Source organism: Bubalus bubalis, chromosome 19 (assembly GCF_019923935.1).
Source record: "Bubalus bubalis isolate 160015118507 breed Murrah chromosome 19, NDDB_SH_1, whole genome shotgun sequence".
In the NCBI taxonomy this organism is placed as follows: Eukaryota; Metazoa; Chordata; class Mammalia; order Artiodactyla; family Bovidae; genus Bubalus; species Bubalus bubalis.
In genome coordinates this window covers 70,155,703-70,167,866 of record NC_059175.1, presented here as the reverse complement: position 1 = coordinate 70,167,866, position 12,164 = coordinate 70,155,703, and positions in this window count along the sequence as shown.

Sequence of the window (12,164 nt, the reverse complement as noted above, 5' to 3'; positions counted from 1 at the left end):
AGCCCTGCAGCCAAAAAATCAAAACACAAAAACAGAAACAATATTGTAGCAAATTCAATAAAGCCTATGAAAAATGGCCCCAATCAAAAAAAAAATAATAATAACTTAAGCACATGATATTCGGGACAAAAAGAAATCACAAGATAAACTAGAAATATTTTGAAATAAGCACAAAGAAGCACAGTATACAAAACTTGATGCCATTCGGGTGAAGCAGTGCTTAGACAGAAACGCACAGCTTCTTGCCCACATTAAAAAAGAAACATCTCAAACAACCTCATCAGATAGTGAAGGACAGAGGAGCCTGGTGTCCTGCAGTCCATGGCGTCACAGAGGGTCAGACAACTGATTTAACAAGTGAACAACAGTAGCAACATGCGAAAGAATAAGGTTAGGGCATTCTCTAATACCATGTACAAAACTAAACTCAAAGGAGTCATTTAATAAGAATAGGAAGAAGAAGAACTAAATGTAAAACCAGGTAGCCCAAAGCACCTAGAGGAAAACAGAGGCAGAGCACGCTGACATAAATCTGCAGGGTTTTGGTGGTGGGGCGGGGGTGGGGGGGATCTAGCTCCAAAAGCAAAGGAAACAAAAGGAAAAACAAACAAATGGGACATATTAAACTTACAAGCGTTTACACAGCAAAGAAAATCATTGACAAAATGAAAAGACAACCTACTGAGTGGGAGGAAATTTTGCAAATGACACGACTGATAAGGAGTTAATATCCAACATATATAAACAGTTCATACAGCTTAACATCAAACACAAATGACGTGATTTAAAAAAAAATGAACAGAAGAAATAGACATTTTTTCAAAGAGGAAATGCAGATGGCCAACAGGCGCATGAAAAGATGGGCAACACTGCTAATCATCAGGGAAACGAAAATCAAAACTGCAGTGAGATATCACCCCACACCTGCCAGAATGCCATCAACAAAAAGAACACAAATAACCAGTGTTTGTGAGGATTTGGTGAAAAGAGAAGCCTCTTGTACTGTTTGTGGAAGTGCAAATGGTACAGCCCCTGTGGAAAATAGTATGGAGGCTTCTCAAAAAACTAAAAATCAACCTATCCTATGACCCAGAAATTCCACTCCTGGGTACACATCAAAAACAAAAACACAAATTTGAAGAGATACGTTCACCTCAATGCTCATAACAACGTTATTTACAATTTCCAAGATTTGGAGGCAGCATAAGTGTCCATCAACAGATGACGGATAAAGATGTGATAAATATGCACACATATATGACATGTATGTGTGTGTGTATATATGTATGTTACTCAGCTATAAAAAATAATGAAATGTTTCCATTTGCAGCAAAGTGGGTGGACCTGGAGGGCATTAGACTAAGTGAAACAGGTCAATCAGAGAAAGACATACTGTAGGACATCACTTATATGTGGACTCTAAAGAAATCCAAGAAACCAGTGAATATGAGAGAAAAGACGTAGCTCTAAGACACAGAGAACAAACTGGAAGTTGAGGGGCAGAGGGGAGGGATGGGGACGAACCTAAAGGTGGGGAGAAAGAAGGTTATTATGGAATTACATGTGAACATGAGTGTGAAGATTTTGAAAATTGTAAATTACTGTAGAACTTAAAGATTCTTTCATTCATTAGCCAGAAGAAGACTACAGCTAACAAAATACTTAATGGTGAGAAATGCACTGAGATGAGAAAAAATGTTCCCTCTGACCACTCCTTTTCTACATCATACTGGAAGTTCTAGTGAATGCAATAAAGGATGTGCAAACTGGGAAGAAGAGATAAAACTGTCTTTGTTCACAGATGTCATGACCGTCTACTTAGAAAATCTTAAATAATTGACCAAAAAACCCTCCTGGAACTGATAAGCTATTAAAGTAAGTTTACAGAATATAAAATTAATATACAGAAGTCAATTGCCTTCTTATATGCCAAAGATGAATAATTTGACTTGAAATTAAAGACTCGATAGCATTGCATTGGTACCCCTGAAAATGAAGTGCTTAGGTATAAATCAAATAAAACATGCAAAATATCTGTATAAAGAACCCACAAAACTCTGATGAATAAAATCAAAGCACTAAATACATGCAGAGACATTCTATTTCGTGGATGGAGAGACTCAATGTTATCAAGATGTCAATTCTTCCCAATTCAGACTAAAGATTCAATGCAATTCCAATCAAAACCCCAGCGGGCTGTTTTGTGGATACGGACAAACTGATTCTGGAGTTTATGCAGAGACACAAAACACCCAGAATAGCCAACATAATGTTGAAAGACAAAACCGCAGCTGGGGGACAGCCGTTTCCCGATTCCCAGGCGTGCTGCAGAGCTGCAGGCGTGAAGACAGGCAGGTGCTGAGCGGAGCCACCCGGGAAGGTACACGTCCCTTGCCACGTGTGAATGGCCACAGAAGCTCAGCCTGCCGCCCTCCCTCCGCCCTACCTTAGACGTAAGCATTGTGAAATCTTTAGCCACATATGTCAGAGTTTTGACAGAGAAGGAAAATGTAGATGGTACCGAGTAGTTTTTAGAGAAGAGAGCCAGGACCAGTGAGTGGGTACTATGGGGATGCAGTGTGGGCTCGTATAAAGAAGACCTTCTAGGAGCTTTGTCTGTGGGAGTGTGAGAGGCCTCGCGGGAGGGTCACTGCTCAGAAACTGGAACAACTAGATGTCGAGGGCGTGAAATCAAAGCACGCGGCTTCCGCAGAGTCGGTCCAGCCGGCGAGGAGACTTCCCAAGCCGCCCCTCCTGGCGTCTCCGCTCGGCTCCAAGGGGCTGCAAGGCGGCAAGACACTCCCTCAAGCTCTGCCCTGTACCTCTCTCCTCCACCTCCATTACAACGGGTGCAGGCGGAACATCCACAACATTTCCGGGCAACTTGCTCCGTGAGCAGTCAGGTGACATGGCAGCCGCATCGTTACTTATCAACTCGCATTAAAGTTTCATGGGCGTGCTATCAATTATTGAGGACCGAACGCTGAGACCCAGCTGTGTGCCCCAGTTCCCTCACAGGAGCCCGAGTCTGGGAGCAGGAAGCCTCTCCACCACCTCTCACGGCTTCAGCTTCTGAAGCAGAAAAAGCAGGAGACAGAACTGAAAACCCGTGCTGAAGACAAAGGCGGGGGTGGGCTGCCAACCTTCAGGTTAGATTATTAACAAGACACGGGCACAGTTCCTGCTAGTCGGCACCCACTTCGGCAGTTCTCGGGGGAAGCCTTCCTTCTAAACGATTTGGTGTGTCCGATTCTGCCGACAAATGTCCCTGATTAGACGCTGCCCTGTCCATTCACGGGGTGGTGAGCCAGCGGCCAGCACCACATGTCCACGGTCATCGCTGGTTCCCTCTCTGGCCCTAGATGGAACAAATGCTCTTGCTTTTCGAAATGCAAGTATCTCACCCTAAACCTGTTGTTCAACACATTTCTCACTGAATCTTGCTCAGGACAGCTCTCCCCACCATCACAAGTCATAAGGCACAAGGACAAAGATGACATTTTTGTGTTAGTTCTGAAGGTTGCTCCTCAGTGAAATTTAATTCCCTCTGTTTAAAGTATACTCATGATTGCATGAAGATAAGGCACGGGGTCATTAAACAGAAATTAAGAATGAGATACGCTTGCTCTTTGGATGGGAGATGAGGCCTCAGGCTCCTGGGAGCACTCGGCTTGGATGATTGGGTACAACATATCTTCATGTTGAGACTGTCACCCTCTGCGCTCCCGGGAGGGGGCCCTGGGCACTCAGGAAGGATGCTCGTATGAGCAGAGCAAGAAGCATCATTGCTTGCTGTCCGAGTGTGTGTTAAGCACCTCACCCAGCTCTTACAGGCTGGCCCGTAACAGTTGTAAGAAGGCAGGAGAGCTTACTTCATGACTCAGAGTCAGATGCAACTTGATTTTTAAATAATTGGGTTAAGCTACAAAAGGCTCTGAGACAAGTGAGTTAACAAACCCCTTATTATTTTTAATGACAACGTATTAAAATATATTAGTATTTTAAACCTTCACTCATGTTGAATACAAATTAACGACATGGCTTCTTAAACCTAGCTGGTTTTGTTCAACTAAAAGTGAAAGAAGTGAGAAATGTTCACTCTGTCATTCAATTCTTAGCTTATGTCTGCGAGATGACCATACCTCCACCACAGTCGAACCCACCGCCAGCCCACCTCTCACTTGATTTCTCATTGCTTGTGAACTGATTACAGGCTGGCTAAAGTTTGGGGACAGTGAGCTGGTCACTAAGGGGGCGTTACAGGCTGGCTAAAGTTTGGGGACAGTGAGCTGGTCACTAAGGGGGCGACCACCATCAGGATGAGGGAGACCAACGGTGAGGCCTCAAGTTGATCTGGGGTGGGCAGGGGGCAAGGATGCAGAGAAGACGGTACACAAAACAAGCGACTACTGCAAAAACCATCCAGGTACAATGATGACGAGGTGTTCCCACAAAGCGTGGCTTATGCTCGCTGTGCTGGGGACATGGGGGGCGAGGAGGACGAGTGTGGATGCAGGGCACCAGCCTCTGGGGTCGGGGGAACTGCATCAGTCCAGAGGACGTATCCAAAGGGGATGCTGAGACAGGTGAGCAAACCCTGCCCCAAGGAGAGTGGCAAGGGGATTCCCCCCAGGGGCTGGAGCAGGGCAGGACGCAGGCTGGGAGGACACACTGTGTGGGGTACGAGGAGAGGCTGGTACCCAAGGTTCACGGCTGTCCCTGACAAGACAGAGCCTCACTGGGGTCCCCCAGGTGTGGTCCTCCTGTCCTGAACCAGGGCCTGATGCCCTGCACACACACACCGGCGCCCAGTGGACAGCTGCTTCCGGAACTCTCGAGCCTGGGCCTCTGGGGAAAGGTCCCCATCAGCCCCAGAGGCTCAGCTCCCCACATGTCCCCAGCACAGCCAGGGGCACAATGTGAGTGTGTCCAAGGCTTGGGGTAAAGCAGTATCGTGGGAAGCAAGGGGACCCCAGTGGGCAGTGAGATCCCTAACCAGAGAGAGGTCAGCTCTTGGGAAGAGCCCACCCGGGGGCCTCCCTGGCTCCCTGGGGTGGCAGGTGGGGACCATGAGCGGCGTCATCACCCAGATGCTGTGATGCTTGACATCCTGAGGAACTGGAAGGAGTCTGGATGCTGAGCCCAGACCCAGATGCCTCCTGGGGACAGAGCAGTGACCCGACGGGCGACAGTGGGTGGGTGGCCGGGCACGGGGCCTCCTGCACACAGGACTGCAGCCCCGAGGCCACAGTGTAGGCAGGCGATACACGGGCAAGGCAGTGGGTCTCCCTCGCGCCTCGGCTCATAGGAGCCCTGCTTGGCGCCATGGCAAAGAGGGTGCTGTCAGCATCGGGTAACCTTGACCCACATGGGCAGGCGTGAAGACAGGGCCCACGGCATGCTCTTGTAAGGAGGGGCCATGGCGGGGAGCATCGTGTGACTAGACCACGGGTGCCCAAGCAAGCTCATCCCCTCAGGGCATTTCTGGGTGGGATTTGGGTCCCGAGGAGCAGGTGTCCCAGGATCTCCAGCCCCGCTGCCATGGGAGGCGCTGGAAGACAGAGCAGCCAAGAGTGGAGGAGTCCACCCAAAGCTGCTCCTCCAGCACACGTGTGCCCCGTGGGTGTGCTTCACTGGCTGTGGGGGTGAGGGGCAGTGGCGGCTGGCATGCCTCTGCCATCAGGGCGTCTGTGTCTATTACACATATGTATTTCACGTAAATCATGGCAGAGGTCAGCTGAGTGGCCTGAGAGCTCAACCCTTCCAAAGTGCCTGCTCCCCCAAAATTCGGGGAGAGGGAAAACACTGACCCCACAGGTCTTCCCAGAATGAAGGTCCAGCCCTCTCGGCCACACCTGCAGAGCTGACCTTCATGCTGGCCTGGGTATGTGGGGCAGAAGTGTATGGTGGTGTGCACAGGTACGTGAGTGCAAGTGGCTACATGTGTGTGCTTGCAGCTGTGTAACTGCCTAGCGGGTGTGGACATGTGTGTATGCTTACGTGTGCGTGAGTGTGAATGCTTGCATATGCCTCTGAATGAGGGAACATGTGTCTTTCTGTGCAAACATGCATTGCACACAGATGTGCTCACATTTGTGTGTTCGTGAGTGCACATGTGGTATAGGGCGTGTGCACAGTTGTGGACAAGCTTGTGTGTGAGCCACAGTGAGTGTGTGCAGTCACCTGCATGATTGTGCACCCATGTGTGCACAAGCCCTTATGTGTGCATAAATGTATGCTCATGGCATCATATGTGAGTGTGTGTGTGTATTACACATCTTTGTGCACCTGTGTGTGAGCATGCATGTGGAGGCTCATGGGTGCACAGATGCACATGTGTGAAAATGAATCTGCACATAATATTCAGGGGTGTGCATGTGTGTAGCAGTGTGTCGAATGTGATTTTAGTGGGTGTGCACAGGCGCATGAGTGTGCAAATACCACTGTGAGCATGCACACGAGGGTATGCATGTGTGCCTGTGTGTTCATGGGCAGCCTTGCAAGTCCATACTTGTACACGTGTGTGCCTGCTTTTGTGTGAGTACTTGTTATTTTGTGTTCACCTGTGCACATGTGCTTTGTATATGTGTCCGTATGTGCTGCTTGTGTGTATGCATTGTACACACATGTGCCTCTGTATCAGTGCCTGCCTACACATGCAAACCTGCATGGCAATGGGTGCATAAACATACCTGTGTGAACGTGTCCACATGCATAGACATCGACATGTGCCAGTCCATGCCTGCCTGCGATGTGTGTCCATGACTCTGCGGTTGTGTGTGTGCTCATGCGTGTCCGTGACTCTGCGGTTGTGCATGTGCTCACGTGTGTCTGTGACTCTGTGGTTGTGTGTGTGCTCACGCATGTCCATGACTCTGCGGTTGTGCGTGTGCTCACGTGTGTCTGTGTGCTCCTGCAAACACACATGGCTACAGGTGCACAAACATTCTCGTGTGGATGTGTACACACACATATACATGTGTGTGCAGGTCCAGGAGTGCCCACAACATGTGACTCTGTGGTCGTGTGTGTCCTCACGTGTGCTGTGATTCTGCGGTTGTGCGTGTCCTCGCATGTGCTGTGAAAGTGGCAGTCCTGAGTCCAGTGAGAATAGTTGCTCTTGGCTGGTGGCTGAGTCTGGACCTGGGGCCACTGCATCCTGGCCCTGAGTCCCGTGTGACTCTCAGACCCACTGAGCCTCCATGTCCTCATCTGCGGCGTGGGATCCTTCAAACGGAGCCTTCCTCTCGGGGTCACTGTGAGAAGCAGCCGAGTGGCCCTGTGAGCTGACTTGGTGGCGGGCTCAGAGGCTGCACTGTCGTGGTTGTGGGTATTGTTAACTTTGCTGTTATTATTCTAACCCTGTGGTTGAGGTTACCCAGGGCCGTCTCTTTTCTGCCTGTTGTCCTGGTACTTGTAATGTCTGTTTCACTTAAGCATGGGTCATAAATCACAGTTTTTCACTATTTAGGCATATGGATTTAGAAATCATTATTATATTATGAATTCTCCTGCCCCTTTATTGAGTTGGAGAGAGACTGACTGCTCACCTCTCTTACTGAGCCAGCACCCACACCTGCTTTTCCCAGCAGCCATCAAGTGCACTGTGTTATTAAACCCCCTGACATGTGACCGAATCAGGATAGGGTCTGGTGCGTCCAGGGGAGTATATATCACTCAGAGACGTGTGCAGTTAGAATCAAAATCCACCCTATCCCATCATGATTTGTTAGGTGAAATTAGAATGAAAAGAAAAGATGAGTAGTGATGTAATTCTTTCTAAAGAACAAAACTTCACTAACATTCCTACTTCATTACTTTAAAAATTATTTAAATGCGATTTGAAAAATGACCATGTAATTTTAAAATTCTATATTTAGGGTTCCTTTTTATACAAGTTTGCCCAGAGGCATGTGCTATTCAGAAAAGTGAACAATTAGGCTTCTTCTGAAGCTTTTTCTTTTAGGAAAACATCCAACCTCAACATGCCATTAAAATCAGACTTTAGTAATTTCATGATCAGAGTTAGCTGTCCCAGAGGGTAGTTTTCCGGTATCACGGTTATGCTTGAGGAGAAGTCGTGCCACTGGAGTTCAAAGTGTGTCTGCACGTGATGCCAGGTGTAGAGCCGCGTGGCTGAGGGCAGGGCTCAGCCCCTGCAGTCTGGCCGAGCCCACACAGAGCAATCTCTCAGGTGACAGAGACTCAGGAAGCTGCTTATGAAGCAGAAGTCAGACTGTAAAGGTAGGTTGAAGGAGCCTCATTGTGTTTCTCTCCTAGCCTGTGGTGCTCGCCTACTTTGTCCAAGCATGTCCATGCTCCACGTGGAAAGAAACAGCGTGTCGGGGTCTTCGGCAGCCCCTTAGTGTCTGTGATAAGTCACTTTCTCTCCAGATGTTGCCGAGCACACGGTGGACCCGAGCTTCCCGGGTGGCAGTGGTGGTAAAGGGCCCGCCTGCCAGTGCAGGAGGCTCCAGACGTGGGCTCCTCCCTGGGTCGGGCAGACCCCCTGCAGGAGGGCACGGCAGCCTGCTCCAGTCTCCTTGCCTGGAGCATCCCATGGACAGAGGAGCCTGGTGGGCTGCAGTCCGTGGGGTCGCAAAGAGTCGAATGTGATGGAAATGTCTTGGCAGGCGTGCACCATCAAGCCAGGAGGAAATAATGTGTGTCCTGCCTCTTCGGGGTCCGGGCAGAGACACCCTGGTCCTTACAAGAGCTTGGACGAGCCTGACCTGGGGCTCCCCACCGCTCAGCCTCATGAGGTCCTGCTCCCTATCTCCCCAGCCCGGCTCACACTCCCCACTGTGGGCGACTAGCTGGGCTCCCCAGTGCTCAGCCTCGTGCGGTCCTGCTCCCCGTCCTCTCCAGCCTGGCTCACACTCCCCACTGTGGGCGGCTAGCCCGCTGCCTAGTGCCTTGCCTACCAGACTCCCAGTGCCGGGGGTCACCCCGAGAAAACAATTCAAAGGCAGTGGGAAGTGGGCTGGGCGTCCTGAAGGCCCCAGGGCAGGGAACCGATGGTCCGGACAGCTGGAGAGGAGGCGGTGCCTCTGACAAAGCCTGCCCCCTGCAGCCCACCCACCCTCTGGCACGGCCCAGGGCACCTTGTGGCCGCTCCCTGAGCCATGGTCCTCTGTAGGAAGGGGGTCCACGGGTGGCAGCCAGAGGGCTCTGAAGCCTCCTTGAGGACCAGAAAAAGTGCACTCCTCAGTCCAAGGCATCCACTGGAAGGATGGACACGGCTCCTGGGAGTCTCCAAGCTGTGGAGAAGCCTAGGAGTAAAAGTGTTTTGGCCGGTCAGGTCATTTCTCTGTCCTTACCAAAACGGAAGTATCATGTACAGTTATTATGAAACACATGTTGGTCATTACTTAAAATACCCACACAGACTTGGAGTTCATCCAGTGTTCCCTGTGCTCCCAGGACAGGGGAGGGGAGGCGTTCTATTAATATTTCAGAAAACCGCAAGAGAAGAATTTGGTAAAGGTTAGGTAATCCTTGTGGTTGCTGTTCTTCACCCGTAAGCCGCGTCTGACTCTTCGCAACCCCATGGACTGTAGCCCACCAGGCTCCCCTGTCCATGGAATTTTCCAGACAGGAATACTGGGGTAGGTTGCCATTCCCTTCTCCAGGGAATCTTCCCAACCCAGGGATCAAACCCACGTTGCCTGCATTGCAGGCAGATTCTTTACTCCTGAGCCACCAGGAGAGCCCCTGGGTAATCATGGTGCTATATTTACATTTCTCTCTTGATCCCTTATTTTCAATGAGAAAAATCCCTACACTGAAGCCCTAAGCCCCTTGACTGTTTTTGGAGATGCTGCTTCTAAGGAGGTTGTTAAGGGCACGTGAGGTCATAGTACTGATTCAGTAGGACTGGGGTCCTTATGTGAAGAGACAGACACCCCAGAGGCCTCTCCACTCATGCTCTCTATGTCAAAGCCACCTGAAGACACGGTGTGCCTGCGGCCATCTGCACTCTGGGCAGAGTCCTCACCAGCTGCACCCTACTCTCAGCCTCCAAAACTGTGAGCATTCAACGTCTGCTGTTTAAGCTGCCCGATCTGTGACATTTGTTACGGAGCCCAAGCTGACTAAGACAAGTGGGTTCTGATTTACTGACTTGATAATATCTATTGTATCAAAAAAGCTTAATCACTTGAATGTATCTCTAATAATGCCTGTTTTTTTCAGCATGAATTTTTGTGCAAGCATAAAAATATCTCTACCTTAAAATAGACAAGTACTTAAAAAAGGGAGGGGTGGGGGTGTTGTGTTACTCCTGTCCGACTCTTTGCAGCCCAATGGACTGTAGCCTGCCAGGTTTCTCTGTCCTTGGAATTTTACAGGCAAGGATACTGGAGTAGGTTGCCATTTGCTCCTCCAGGGGGTCTTCCTGACTGAGGGATCGAACCCACGACTCTTGCCTCTCCTGCACTGGCAGGCAGATTCTTTACCACTGAGTCACTGGGGAAGCCCATGAAAAGTACTGAAACATCATTTTAATTTTTAACAATAAACTATAAAAATATATAAAGCAGTATAAAGTACAAGAATGTCTGAATGACATCCCATTTAAATTAAAAAAAAAAAACTAATGGTAGAAAAAGGATAACAAAATAAAAGGAGTCAGTGAATCACAGCAGAAGTGTCTCACGGATGCCAGAGCTATTCCACGAAACAATCAAGCCCTAGACATTTTGCTGCAGTAGCCAGGATTCTACTCTGTGAAGCGATTGAGATTTACTGAGAAAGGTCTTTCCTGATGATTAAACCCCAATTGATTAATAAGAACCCACTACGGAGGTTTAGCGAGCACAGTATACGACTGGTCAGCTTCTGTCACATAGTTCTTAAACCTCCATAAACACCTTTTAAAGAATCATTTTGTCTTTAATTAGCATGCACTCACTGTCCTATTAAATCTAAATTAAGTCTTTATTTGAGGCCATTAATTTGGAGACTCAATCAAACGTGGACTCCTGCAAGGTGGTGATTTCAGCTCCTGGCCACCGTCAGGGCCGAGCAGTTCTGTGACATTGAAGGTTCAAAAGCTTGGCTGCATCTGCCCGTGTGGAGTGCGCATGAGGGCGTGCATGCACGTGTGTGCCTGTGTGTGCCTGCCCGTGTGGAGTGCGCATGAGGGCGTGCATGCACGTGTGTGCCTGTGTGTGCCTGTCCGTGTGGAGTGTGCATGAGGGCGTGCATGCACGTGTGTGCCTGTGTGTGCCTGCCCGTGTGGAGTGCGCATGAGGGCGTGCATGCACGTGTGTGCCTGTGTGTGCCTGCCCGTGTGGAGTGCGCATGAGGGCGTGCATGCACGTGTGTGCCTGTGTGTGCCTGCCCGTGTGGAGTGCGCATGAGGGCGTGCATGCACGTGTGTGCCTGTGTGTGCCTGCCCGTGTGGAGTGCGCATGAGGGCGTGCATGCACGTGTGTGCCTGTGTGTGCCTGCCCGTGTGGAGTGTGCATGAGGGCGTGCATGCACGTGTGTGCCTGTGTGTGCCTGCCCGTGTGGAGTGCGCATGAGGGCGTGCATGCACGTGTGTGCCTGTGTGTGCCTGCCCGTGTGGAGTGTGCATGAGGGCGTGCATGCACGTGTGTGCCTGTGTGTGCCTGTCCGTGTGGAGTGTGCATGAGGGCGTGCATGCACGTGTGTGCCTGTGTGTGCCTGCCCGTGTGGAGTGCGCATGAGGGCGTGCATGCACGTGTGTGCCCGTCTAGACCAAACACCCCTTGGCCACTGTGTCCATCAGGAATGTGCAACTTAGGGACTTTGCTGGTGGTCCAGTGATTGAGAATTGCCAAATGCAGGGGACACGGCCTCCACCCTGGTTGAGGCAGATTTCACAGGCCAAAGGGCAACAAAGCCTGTGTGCCCCACTATGGAGCCCAAGCTCTGGAGTCTGTGCTCTGCGACAAAAGAAGCCGCTGAAATGCTCACTGCAACCAGAGAAAGCCCGAGGGCGGCAGCAAAGGCCCAGCACAGCCAGATAAATAAATAACTGCTAAAAAGGAAAAACACCGCATATTAAACAGACATTAAAATTAAATTCTTGTAGGTCTTCACAGAACTGTTTCACTTCAGTTTCTTCAGCACTAATGGCTGGGGTATAGAACAAGATCATGGCGTCTGGTCCATCACTTTATGGCAAAAAGCAGAAA